The 13,292-nt window shown below is 46.0% G+C and overlaps 1 long non-coding RNA gene across 1 annotated transcript; it reads right to left on the reverse strand.

The window, feature by feature from the left end:
- Window positions 1-7,879: 7,879 nt before the first annotated feature.
- LOC112544901 (uncharacterized) lies at window positions 7,880-13,284 on the reverse strand. Its single transcript, XR_012903384.1, has 4 exons — window positions 12,817-13,284; window positions 11,533-11,596; window positions 11,146-11,220; window positions 7,880-8,275 (listed from the first exon to the last, which is right to left on the reverse strand). It is a non-coding gene; the product is annotated as an uncharacterized LOC112544901 (long non-coding RNA).
- Between the last annotated feature and the right edge of the window lie 8 nt (window positions 13,285-13,292).

Raw genomic sequence — 13,292 nt, forward strand, 5'->3', positions numbered from 1 at the left:
AGGGCCAGCTCTCTCCCTGTACATGACCAGCATCAGCCCACATTTGGGATGTGTTCCTGCAGCACTCTTACCCCTTACACATATGTAACAGAAAGGCATTGGGGCACCCCCACAGAATCTCTTCTACCTATTGGAGCTGCTTAGCAAAACAGCCTTTTCTCAAAGACTTGCGGGGACACAGGATAAGGGATCCAGTCTGAGCCCCAAGCTCCAACCTGTTCTCTTCCCCATACAGAGGGCTTGCAGAGCCACCTCTTTCCACTTGCAACAGAGCAGTGCAGGGCAATAGGCTCCTAGCACTTCCACACACTGCTCAGAGAGTGGAAACAGGAGAGAGATTGGCATATGCCTTCCTCTTCAACATACACCTGCTCCAAGACCCTGGGGCAGGGAGGGAAAACTGGCCTGCTTTCATCTGTCTGAAGTATCACCTGTGCAGCTGTTCATCATTCACAGTGTCCTTTTCTTCACCTAGAATCATAGAATCATAGAGCTGGAAGAGACCTCAGAAGGTCATCAAGTCCAGCCCCCTGCTCTAGGCAGAACTAAACCCAACTAAATCAACCCGGCCAGGGATGTGTCAAGTTGAGACTTAAACACCTCTAGGGATGGAGACTCCAGTACTTCCCTAGGTAACCCGCTCCAGTGCTTCACTACCCTCCTAGTGAATACTTTTTCCTAATATCCAACCTGGACCTCTCCCACCACAACTTGAGACCATTGTTCCTTGTTCTACCATCTGTCACTACTGAGAACAGCCTCTCTCCATCTTCTTTGGAACCTCCCTTCAGGAAGTTGAAGGCTGCTATCAAATCCCCCCTCACTCTTCGCTTCTGCAGACTAAACAGACCCAACTCCCTCAGCCTCTCCTCATAAGTCATATGCTCCAGCCCCCTAATCATTTTGGTTGCCCTCTGCTGGACCCTCTCCAATGTGTCCACATCCTTTTTGTAGTGGGGGGCCCAGAACTGGACACAATACTCCAGAGGAAAGCAACAAGGATAGGGCACCGGTGGGACTGAGGTATTGAGGAAAAGTTTAGGGGTCACATTCTTTCTTGGTTCATCGCTCTATCTTCTAGCACTCTCCTTTGCTCCTGCCTTTGAATGAGTTTAGGCCCTCAGAGTGGGAGTACAAGATTGTTCTACAAATGAAATAATCAGAGATCCAACCAGCTCTACATACAGTTGTAGAGAAGTTTTTAAACTAAGGGCTTGAGAGAAGCTGACAGATACAGGGGAGCACGATTCAATCCCTTAGGGTAGTGGTGCTCAACCTTTTTTAATTCACGACTCCTAGGGCCGGGAAAATTTTTGTTGAGAAAAAAAAAAGCGTGCTGGGAACATTTTGTTGCGGTCCCTTTAATTTAAAGCGCTGGTCCACTCCCCTGCCATTCCCCCCACTTACGCATCAGGCGCTGAGCTGGGAAAATAAAATGGTGGCCGGCTCGGATTGAAGGGGATCACGACTCACAGGTTGTGCACTGTTGCCTTAGGGGAGGATCTATTAATGGGTATTTTCTATATTCTAGTAAGGAGGAGAGGAATATAATTGATAAAATACAGATAGGAACAGAAGTTACACAAGCAAATGAAAGTCTCATTCAATTACATAATGGCAAACTACTAAAAAAAAAAAAAGAGAGACAGATTTTGTAGTTGCTTGTATACAAAATCTAGAAGTTTAAATACGGAGATGGGGGAACTTAAGTGCCCGGTATTAAATGAGGATATTCACGTAATAGGCATCACAGAAACTTGAACTGCTGGGAGAAGAGGGCTGCTGCAGCCCCATGGATCCAGCCACAGACAGGGGGTGCTCTAGCCTGGCTGGAGCAACCCCCATCTGCGGTGAGGCTGACACCGGTGCATTGCAGGCAGGGGCACTCCAGCCCAGCCAGAGCAGCCCCAACTCTCTCTCTCTCTGAGCGCGTATGCATGTGTGTGCCCATGCAGTGGACTTCTCCAGCACAGCCACAGCCCCCTCAGCCACCCTGATTAAGTCAGCTAACTAATTAAACGGGATTTTACATTCCTAACTTGAACCATGGATCATCCAATGAAATTAATAGGCAGCAGGGTTAAAACAATCAAAAGGAAGAATTTCTTCACACAGTACACAAACAACCAGTGGAACTTGTTTCCAAGGGATGTTGTGACGGTCAAGACTATAACAGTTCAAAAACAACAACAACCCACAAATAAGTTCATGGAGAATATAAGTCTATCTATGGGTATTAGCAAAGACAATCTTATTGGAAAATCCTGGGAGGTGGGCAGACATAAGCCCACTTACTTCAAGAGGCCCTTCCCCCAGCCTTGCAGGAGGGACCACTGGATCTGGGTTCCAAGTAAATACAGGGGACAACCAATGAAAAGACAGGGTTGGGGTGCAGGTCATAGATTCAAAACAAGGATCCAGAGGAGGAAACCAAGCAGAGAACCTGGACAACATGCACTGCTCCTCAAAACTTTCTAAGGAGCCAGCAGATGCCGCCCAAAGGAACTCTGCCTGGACGTGGAGATCAGAGAGGAGCAAAAATAGGTCTCACAATCACAGAGCATCCCCTCATCCAGCATCCTCCTTCTGGTTGTGGCCTTGGCCAGTTAGACCTGGCCTCAGAGGCAAAGCCTCTGCCATACAGATGATATAAGGCCAGGTCTACACTAGGGATATAATAGTATAGTCGATTAACCAATATGCAAAAGCTTATAGGTTAATACTACAGACTACATGCATTTCTCCTCCCCTCCCCTCTCCTCTGCCAGTAAATTTTTTAGCAGGCTGGCCAGCAGCCCAGCCCAGTCTTGGCTTGTGACAGATACAGGACCTACCCCTGCTGTAACTCTGCATTTAAAGTGTATTAGGAGCCGGGTGAGCAGGCAGTCAATCCAGCTCAGTTCCAGCTTGCACCAGGTCCGGGAGCTCAGACCCTTCCCCCGCACCTAGACACGGGCTGCTGCCACTCCGCACTACTGCCTCTTTATCAGAGGCAAAAGCACAGCGTGACAGGCAGCTGGTCAATGAGGGGAGATGCTTTTTAAATTGGCTCCCCTCACAGACCATCTCCTGCCTAGCACCCTGCGTTGCTGCCTCTAATACAGAAGCAGCAGCACAGAGGGGCAGTGGGTTCCATGGGAGTGAGGTGCACTGGCTGCTGCTCCCACTCCCGGGGACTACAGCAGGGGTAGGCAATAATTTTTGCCCAGGAGCTACTTCAAAAATTTTTAAGTAGTTCCCAGCCACCCCAGAAGAGGCGGGGCCTAAACAGGAAGGGGTTGGGCTACCCCTCCCCCAGACCATGATTGGTTTGGGGGTAGGGAAGCCCCTCTCCCCTTCCCACTAGGCACCCATGCCCTGGAAGAGGCGTGGCATGCTCCACCACCCCCGGGTCAATCAGGGCCTGGGAGTGGGGGAGCACAGGAAGCCTCCTCCCTCCCTGTGAGGTGCCACGGGCTCCTCACAGGGCTGGGGTATGGCAAAGGAAGCTTCACGCAGCTCCCTTGTCTCCAGGCCCTAATTGGCCTGGGAGCACGCAAAGCCTCCTCCGCTCCACCCCCGGCCCAGTGAGCAGCGCAGGGCTTCAAAGCTCCATATGCTGCTGGAAATGGGAGGGAGGTTTTGTGCGCTCCCCCACCCCCGGGCCAATTAAGGCCCAGGGGGCGGGGTAGCATGCAAAGCCTTCTCTGCTCTGTCCCCACTCTGCGAGCAGCGAGTTGAAGTGCCGCACGCTGCTCCCAGGGCGGGGACAGAGCTGAGAAGGCTTCAGGTGCTCCCCCGCCCTCAGGCCCTAATTGGCCTGGGTGTGGGGGAGCAGCAGGGTCTCTGCAGGCTGGATCCAGCCTGCAGAGGCCCTTTTGCCCACCCTTGGACTACAGAATAGTCGACTAACAAATAAGACTTTGTGAGGTTATTCAACTATTCAATTAACTAATATTTAACATCCCTAGTCTATACTATGCAAGAAAGTCGACCTAAGATATGCAACTCCCACTATGAGAACAGCGTAGCTGGAGTCGATGTACCTTACTTATGTCAAATTTCTGTGGCACCTCCACTGTGGGAGGTCGACTTCCCTTACTTTTTGTGAGCCCTTGAAATACCGAGGTTGACAGGGGCATCATCAGCAGTCAATTTGGCAGGTCCTTACTAGATCCACTAAATTGAACCCAGCAGATCGATCTCCAGAGCAAAGATCTCAGGGAAAGCATAGACCTGGCCTGAGTGTTTGTTCCTCAGACAAGAGCCTCCTGATAAGAAGACTGCAAGAAAATTCACACAGATGTGGAAGACTCCCTCCATAGCCACATTTTTTTTCGACACTCCATAAAACACAATTTTCTTTCAAACTGATGGGGGGTGGAGGGAAATTTTCCTGGGAGGTTCATAAGTGGCTCAGGCTACAGTCTCCAGTAAACAAAGGTCCCTTGTGCCTACTACAATCCTCTCCAAAGTAAATGCTAAGGGAGTCATTTGTCCCTCCTGAAATCACATGTCCAGAGTTTTTAAAACCCACACAAATACCACTTCTGGTCCAGCTGCTTGCAAAGTTCTTTGATTTGTATATCCTGAGTTCTTTCCTCAGGGCCATCAGAAAGAATTTCCTTCTTTTCATCTCCACTCTTTTTGCTGCAGAAGCAAAGCCTGCCCATACTAGAGTTTTGAACAGTGTTACTCCCAGCTCAAACAGTAATAGCCCCAAACTATTCTGTGGACACCTCAAAAAAAGCAAGATAATATGTTTCCTTCAGCAGCATACTCTATGAGAGTTAAATGGGACTCCTTCCTGATGTAGTGCCCACAAACCACATCTTTACTTCAACAGGTCTTCATTTGCAAACATGGTGGTAATAAAAACGGGCACATTTTTTCCTGTTCTATTTTATAAGGTTTGACACAAAATATTATTTGTTTAATCTGGTACTGGGAATGGATCTTAAAAATGCCACAAAACAGAATTGTTATCTATGCATCAAGTACAGAATAATATTTTAAAAACTAATTAGAATCATAGAATCCTGGGTCTGGAAAAGACCTCAGGAGGTCATCGAGTCCAGCTCCCTGCCCAAAGCAGGACCAACCCCAACTAAATCATTCCAGCCAGGGCTCTATCAAGCTGAGACTTAAAAACCTCTAGGGATGGAGATTCTACCACCTCCCTAGGTAACCCATTCCAGTGCTTTACCACCTTCCTAGTGAAATAGTTTTTCCTAAATATCCAACCTAGACCTCTTCCCCTGTAACTTGAGTCCATTGCTCCTTGTTCTGCCATCTGTCACTACTGCCTCTCTCCATCGTCTTTGGAACCTCCCTTCAGGTAGTTGAAAGCTGCTATCAAATCCCCCTTCACTCTTCTCTTCTGCAGACTAAATAAGCTCAAATCCCTCAGCCTGTCCTTGTAGGTCATGTACTCAGCCCCTTTAATCATTTTGGTTGCCTTCCGCTGGACCCTCTGCAATGCGTCCACATCCTTTCTGGGGGGCCCAGAACTGGACGCAGTACTCCAGATGTGGCCTCACCACAGTGCTGAATAAAGGGGAATAATCACTTCTCTAGATCTGCTGGCAATGCTCCTCCTAACGCACCCTAATATGCCATTTGCTTCTTGGCTACAAGGGCACACAGTTGACTCATATCCAGCTTCTCATCCACTGTAATCCCCAGGTCCTTTTCTGCTGCATAGCCAGTCAGTCCCCAGCCTGTAACAATGCTTGGGATTTCCATCCGAAGTGCAGGATTCTACCCTTGTCCTTGTTGAATCTCATCAGATTTCTTTTGGCTCAATCCTCTAATTTGTCTAAGTCACGCTGGATCCTATCCCTGCCCTCCAACATATCTATCTCTCCCCCTATCTTAGTGTCATCTGCAAACCTGCTGAGGGTGCAATCCATCCCCTCATCCAGATCATTAATAAGGATATTGAACAAAACCAGCCCTAGAACTGATCCTTGGGGCACTCCACTTGAAACTGACTGCCAACCAGACATCAAGCCATTGATCTCTACCCGTTGAGCCTGACAATCTAATCAGCTTCCTATCCACCTTACAGTCCACTTATCCAATCCATACTTCCTTAATTTGCTGGCAAGAATATTGTGGGAGACAATATCAAAAGCTTTGCTAAAGTCAAGGTATACCACATTCACTGACTTCCCCAAGCCCACAGAGCTAGTTACCTCGTCATGGAAGCTAATCAGATTGGTCAGGCATAATTTGCCCTTGGTGAATCCATGTTGGCCATTCCTGATCACTTTCCACTCTTCCAAGTGCTTCAAAATGGATTATTTGAGGATCCCCCCATGGTTTTTCTGGGGACTGAGGTAAGGCATACCGATCTGTAGTTCCCTAGATTGTCCTTCTTCCCTTTTTTAAAGATGGGCACTACATTTGCCTTTTTCCAGTCATCTGGGACCTCTTCCAATCTCCATGGCTGTGTCTAGACTGGCCAGTTTTTCCGGACAATCAGCCACTTTTCCGGAAAAACTTGCCAGCTGTCTACACTGGCCGCTTGAATTTCTGCAAAAGCACTGACTTCCTACTGTAAGAAATCAGTGCTTCTTGCGGAAATACTATTCTGTTCCCGTTCGGGCAAAAGTCCTTTTGCGCAAAGCTTTTGCGTAAAAGGGCCAGTGTAGACAGCTCGGATTTGTTTTGCTCAAAAAAGCCCCGATCGCGAAAATGGTGATCGGGGCTTTTTTGCGGAAAAGTGCGTCTAGATTGGCACAGACACTTTTCCGCAAAAAGTGCTTTTGAGGAAAAGCGTCCGTGCCAATCTAGACGCTCTGTTCCAAAAATGCTTTTAACGGAAAACTTTTCCGTTAAAAACATTTCCGGAAAATCATGCCAGTCTAGACGTAGCCCATGAGTTTTCAAAGATAATGGCCAAAGGCGCTGCAATGACATTTGCCAATTCCCTTAATAACCTTGGATGAATTAAGTCCAGATTGATGGATATGTGTATGTCTAGCTTTTCTGAATAGTTCTTAATCTGTTCTTTCTCCACCGAGGGCTGCCCACCTCCTTCCCATACTGCATTGCCTAGTGCAGTAGTTTGGGATCTGATCTTGTCTGTGTTGTAAAGCAGGCTTTTTCTGTCCACGGCCTTCGCTATAGCCCATCCTGCCACACAAAACTCAAATGAGCATGGGAAGCACAATGCAGTTTTTTTGTGAATGGAATTTGATCTTACAGGCATCCTGGGACTCAGAGGCACCAGAAAACAGGGAGGTGAGCATTACTAGATAGCGCCTAGCTGCATTTACAGATAAGCCTCATTTGACCGTAGCTTGACCGGTCTTAGAGGCAAGAGAAAAAGCAAACATAGCGTAATAAAACACAACTGTCTCACACTAACTATGCCCCATCTGGTCCTGTCCACGAGGGGATCACGCATACATCACAAAAATTCCTATAGGGCAGTATTGTCATACTACCTCATCATTAGCCTATCAGGCCCTGCCAAATGCAGATCCTAGCATGGCATTAGACACCGAATTTTTGTATAAAAGACCCTCTACCCCTTTGTTCGACAGAGGTTCCGTGTATTGAGGGCACGTATCTTTTTTTTTTGCCCGGCTAAAGGATTGATCACACTGAGGCTGCCTCCCCACCCTTCGAGTCAAATATAGGGGTGCACGAGTCCGGAGCATGCTCCGAGTTCTAGTGTGTCTTTGTGTTGTTATCGTTTCTGGATTTGTAAGTATTACTTAAATGTATTGGTTATTGGTTTGATTAAGAGTTAAATTGTGTTAATTTCACTGTGTAATTATGTAAAGTGTATCTAAGTTCTGTTAACCACACTGTGTAAATTGTATAATTTTGTGTTGTGTAGTAGTGTTGTATTTAGGTTAAGTGTAAGTGTTAGAAATAGAAGACCAGGAGTTGTTAAGTTGTAAAAGTAGATTTATGACTAACTCCACCACCTGCCCTAAAATAACCATAGAGGGGCTGGCTTTGGACGGAGTTTTTATTATCATTATATTGGCTTTGTTTTTGTATTTTTCGTTAAGCAAATTAGGGATAGTGATTTGATATAAATGAATTGTAATCAAAGAATTGTAATCAGTTGGGTATAATTGTGCCCAAGCTTTTCTACCCTGTAAAAGCATTGGGCAATTGCTAGTTTAAAAAAAACATTTGCTAATTGTTAGTTTTAATGAAAAATCATTCCACTTAATAAAAATAATTTGTTTCACCATCATCCAGTAGTTTTCACTGGGTAGTCAACTTTAACCCTTGAGGCTCCCATCACATCACCGAACCAAAGTGTAACAGCCTGTGAAGACAGAGGCAAGAAAAGCACCGAGTACTTCAGCTTTTCCCACATCATCTGTCACTGGGTTACTGCCCTCATCCAGTAAGGGCCCCATACCCTCTCTGATCACCCTCTTAGTGCTAACATGCCTGTAGAAACCTTTCTTGTTACCCTTCACATTCCTTGCTAGCTAAAATTCCAATTGTGCTTCTTCCTTCCTGATTACTTCCCTACATTCTTGAGCAATATATTTATACTCCTCCCTAGTCATCTGTCCACATTTTCACTTCTTATAAGCTTCACACCTTTTGAAAGTTACTTTTCTCTCTTGTAAATACCTGAAGGACTATTTCTTATATACTGACATCTTGGCTACGTCTACATTGGCATGATTTTCCGGAAATGCTTTTAACGGAAAAGTTTTCCGTTAAAAGCATTTTTGGAAAAGCGCATCTAGATTGGCAGGACGCTTTTCCGCAAAAGCACTTTTTGAAGAAAAGCGTCTGTGGCCAATCTAGACGCGCTTTTCCGCAAAAAAGCCCCAATCGCCATTTTCGCAATCGGGGCTTTTTGCGGAAAACAAATCTCTGCTGTCTACGCTGGCCCTTTTGCGCAAAAGTTTTTCGGAAAAAGACTTTTGCCCGAAAGGGAGCAGCATAGTATTTCCGCAAAAGCACTGACAATCTTACATGAGATCGTCAGTGATTTTGCGGAAATTCAAGCGGCCAGTGTAGGCAGCTGGCAAGTTTTTCCGCAAAAGCAGATGATTTTGCAGAAAAACTTGCCAGTCTAGACACAGCCCTTATGTTTTATGGCAAAGCACACTTACCTATTGAATCTATAACCTCCACTTATTATATTCTGCATACATTCATGCCATATGCTCTCTTATGCTTCTTTATATCCTTAAAAACATAATAGAGATTTTTAATATTACCCTACTTTCCTAATGTTCTCACTAAATCCTCGCAATATATTCTGTCACCCCAAACCATATAAATTTTTAATAAAGAAGCTTTTTTCCCTATGGGTTGCTACTGGCAATCCCATATCAAGTGATACACTGTTTCTTTAATATTACATATGTTACATGACCATTCAATAAATACAAATTATTTTTCAAACCACAGTGACCAGTTCATGGTATTACTACTGTTCCTTTAATAACTTTGGACTACAGTAGCACATTATCTGCCCCATATTTGGGGCATAGTTCATAAAATTGTCTTCCTCTTTTCTCCTTGGTCCACAATTCTTGACATACCTTTTAAAACCTTTTCAATTCAGTTTTCCACTTCTTTTATATGCAAAGGACTCTGTCAATTTCTACATTTTAAAAGGCCCTCATATGCAAATTTAACACATTTAGCCAGGGACTGAACAAAGACATTTCTTGGATGGACCATTATATTCAACACACAAATGACATCAAAAATTAAGTAATAGACACTTACAGCCCACTCTATTAGCCTCATGTAGCACAGACACTTTAATTGTCAGGGTTTTTTTTCTCCTCCCCTCTCCACTCCTTTTCTGCTTTATATTTATTTTTCTCTCTGTGCCTCTTGCTCCATATTTGTCATCTGAAGAAGTAAGTTGTGCCCAAGAAAGCTCATAATACTATCTATATTTTTGTTAGTCTAAGGTGCTACAGGACCACTTGTTTTTTAAGCTTTTTCTTTTTAAGTTACAGACTAACATGGCTACCTCTGAGACTTGTAGACACTTTTAAAATATTTTCTGCTTTCTCCTCTGCCATTCCACTGCCAGGTATGCCAACATGTGCTGGAATCTATGCTACTATATTCACACCAAATGACATTGGTTTAGTCCCGGGGTGGGCAAAGGACCCTTGGCGGACCAGATTTGGCCTGCAGCTGCCCTGCCACTCCTCCACCCCTAGGTCTGAGGGTGGGTCAGCACACGAAGTCTCCTTGCCCCTGCAAGAGTGCGTGGTGGCTAGACAGACAAGCCGGTATTTATCCCTAGTTGCTGCGCGCTTTTGGCAGGTGGGTGGGTGAGTTTTGCATGCTCCCCATCCCCAGGCCAATCAGGCTTCCTGGGGGCAGGAAGCACGCAAAGTCTTTTGTGTCCTATACCCACCCTGCCAGGGGCACGCACTGGCTATTGACATGCCAATTGTTTTAAAACAGCTGGCATGTCTCTCTAGCTGCCCCATGCTCTTGCAGGAGTGAGGAGACTTTCTGAGGTCTCCTCCCACTTGGCACCTAGAGGGAATCACCTGGGCTGTGTCTAGATTGGCAAGTTTTTCCGCAAAAGCAGCTGCTTTTGCGGAAAAACTTGCCAGCTGTCTACACTGGCCGCTTGAATTTCCACAAGAACACTGACTTCCTACTGTCTGAAATCAGTGCTTCTTGCGGAAATATTATGCTGCTCCTGTTCGGGCAAAAGGGCCAGTGTAGACAGCTCAGATTCGTTTTGCACAAAAAAGCCCCGATCACAAAAATGGCTATCGGGGCTTTTTTGCAGAAAAGCGCATCTAGATTGGCACGGACAGTTTTCCGCAAAAAATGCTTTTGCGGAAAAGCGTCCATGCCAATCTAGACACTCTTTTCCGCAAATGCTTTTAACAGAAAAGTTTTCCGTTAAAAGCATTTGCGGAAAATCATGCCAGTCTAGACATAGCCCTGCTGTTTTAAAACAGCTGGCATTTCTCTCGGTGGGGTAGGGGAGAAGGAAGACTGCTCTTGTTCTTCCACCGTAGGCCAATGGGGCAGGGAGAGCATGAGAAGTCTCCTGGCCCCACCCCTTCTGACTTCAGAAATTTCTTAAGTGGCTCCTTTTTAAAAATTAATGCCCACTTCTGGTCTAGCTAGTCTTGCTAATAAGGTATTAATTAAATTAATTGAAAATGAGTGTTGTTGGCTCACCTTTGCTTCACTCTAGCTGATATTAATCTCTTCCGTAGCCTTGGATTGCAAAGGGATCTGTAATCTGTGCAGCATCTAAAAACAGAAGCACAGTCACATTTTTACCATGACTGTTACTAAAAACACTTAAAATCACTAACATTAAAAGCAATTTAATCTATTCCTGTTTTTACTTCCTCTGTGAGTCAGTTCCACAGTGTCCTATATCAGCAATCATGCCTCAGTACTGTAATTTGTTCTGCAAAAATGAAGGTAACAAATGCCTACTTATGTGACATGCTGTCATACAGCAGAGTCATCCAATACATAGAGATCAATCCTACACACACTGAAGTCAGAGAAAAATGAACATGGTGCAGTGGTTAAAGAGAAGAAAGAATTTCCTACCTTCATCTAGACCACAGGTGCAATCTATTGGCTCATAGCTGTTGACTCTATGCATGCTCCAAGGCTGGAATACATATAGAAAAAAAAAATAGTGGCTGCTCAACACCCACCAGCCATTACTGTTCCACAGCACCTTGATCAGCTGTTTGGCAGCACTTGATGATTCAAGGAGGGGTTTCAGGAAGGGTGGAGAACAGTGGTGGCCCATCAATACAGGCAAATTACGACACCAAGATAAATGGCTGTTGAGGGCTTTGGAGGCGGGAGCACCGATTGTGCGTTTCGCCTAGGGTGCCAGTTCTTCTAGGGCTACTTCTGGTGGAGAACAGTGGGTGGAGGCCTCAGGGAGGTGACAGAGAGGAGTTAGGATGTGATGGGAAGTCAGGGTCTCAGGAGAAAGGGCAGCACTTCCAGGGAAAAGTAAAAGATGATGCCTATGTATCAGCTCCTCCATGACTGCACATAGAGATGCTGACTAAGCATCTCTAATAGCAACAGTAGTAAACAAACAAACTTTACAATTTACATAGTTTGTGGATTCATAAATATGATGCAGATAAGTGGAATAGCACCCTGATTTCCTGTCAGCTTGTATGAGATATTTGAATAATTCCATAGTAATTATGCTAATTAATCCAAGGACAAAAATATAAATTGAGTAGACAAGCGCATATCACCAGGCTTGAAATTGTATAAACTAAGAACAGATCTTCCTGCCTAGCCTAAAGATCCTCTCTCATCCTGGGAGCACATCAGATTCACCACGTAGCCAACCTAAACAAACTTATGGGCTGTGTCTAGACTGGTCAGTTTTTCCGGGAAATTAACCACTTTTCCAGAAAAACTTGCCAGCTGTCTACACTGGCCGCTTGAATTTCCGCAAAAGCACTGACTTCCTACTGTAAGAAATCAGTGCTTCTTGTGGAAATACTATTCTGCTTCCGTTCGGGCAAAGGTCCCTTTTGCGCAAAAGGGCCAGTGTAGACAGCTCAGATGTGTTTTCCGCAAAAAAGCCCCGATCGCAAAAATGGCAATCGGGGCTTTTTTGCGGAAAAGCGCATCTAGATTGGCACGGATGCTTTTCCACAAAAAGTGCTTTTGCGGAAAAGCATCTGTGCCAATCTAGACGTTCTGTTCCGAAAATGCTTTTAATGGAAAACTTTTCCATTAAAAGCATTTCTGGAAAATCATGCCAGTCTAGATGCAGCCTTGTAGAACACGACACAGTATCAGTAATTTTCTTTTCTGCTCCAATTGGCAATCAGTGTGCTCAACTGGAAATACCTTTGCCTGTGAGAGATAGGAGTTGGCTGCGTCCAGTTGTCAGCTCCCCCTGGGGATTAAACCAGCCAGCCTGCAGGGGGCTGCGTTTAGTTGCCGACGCTGGCCCCCTGGTGCTGGGTCCCCACACTTGGAAGAGAGCTAACACTGGCAGCAGCTGAGGCCATCAGTGGTGGCTGACTCCCTTGCGGGCGCCCCCCACAGGCAGGACCACGGCCTCGGAACGACTCTGCAGCCGCAGGCCGGGCCACGCAGAAGCACGTGGGCAACCGGGACAAGTGCTTTCGCGGGAGTGCGGCCTTGAGCCAGGACCCCGGACAGCCCTTGCGCAGGCGCAGAAGGGGGGGGCTGAAGGGCCATGACCAGCCGCAATGACTGGGGCTGTGCCTGCCGGGGGCTCGGTTGTGGGGTCGGTGCTTGGGGGCCAGAGGTCCCCGGAGCGCCGGGCACTGCAGGGAGCTGGAGTTGAATAGACTCTG

Source organism: Pelodiscus sinensis, chromosome 4 (assembly GCF_049634645.1).
Source record: "Pelodiscus sinensis isolate JC-2024 chromosome 4, ASM4963464v1, whole genome shotgun sequence".
Taxonomy (NCBI): domain Eukaryota; kingdom Metazoa; phylum Chordata; order Testudines; family Trionychidae; genus Pelodiscus; species Pelodiscus sinensis.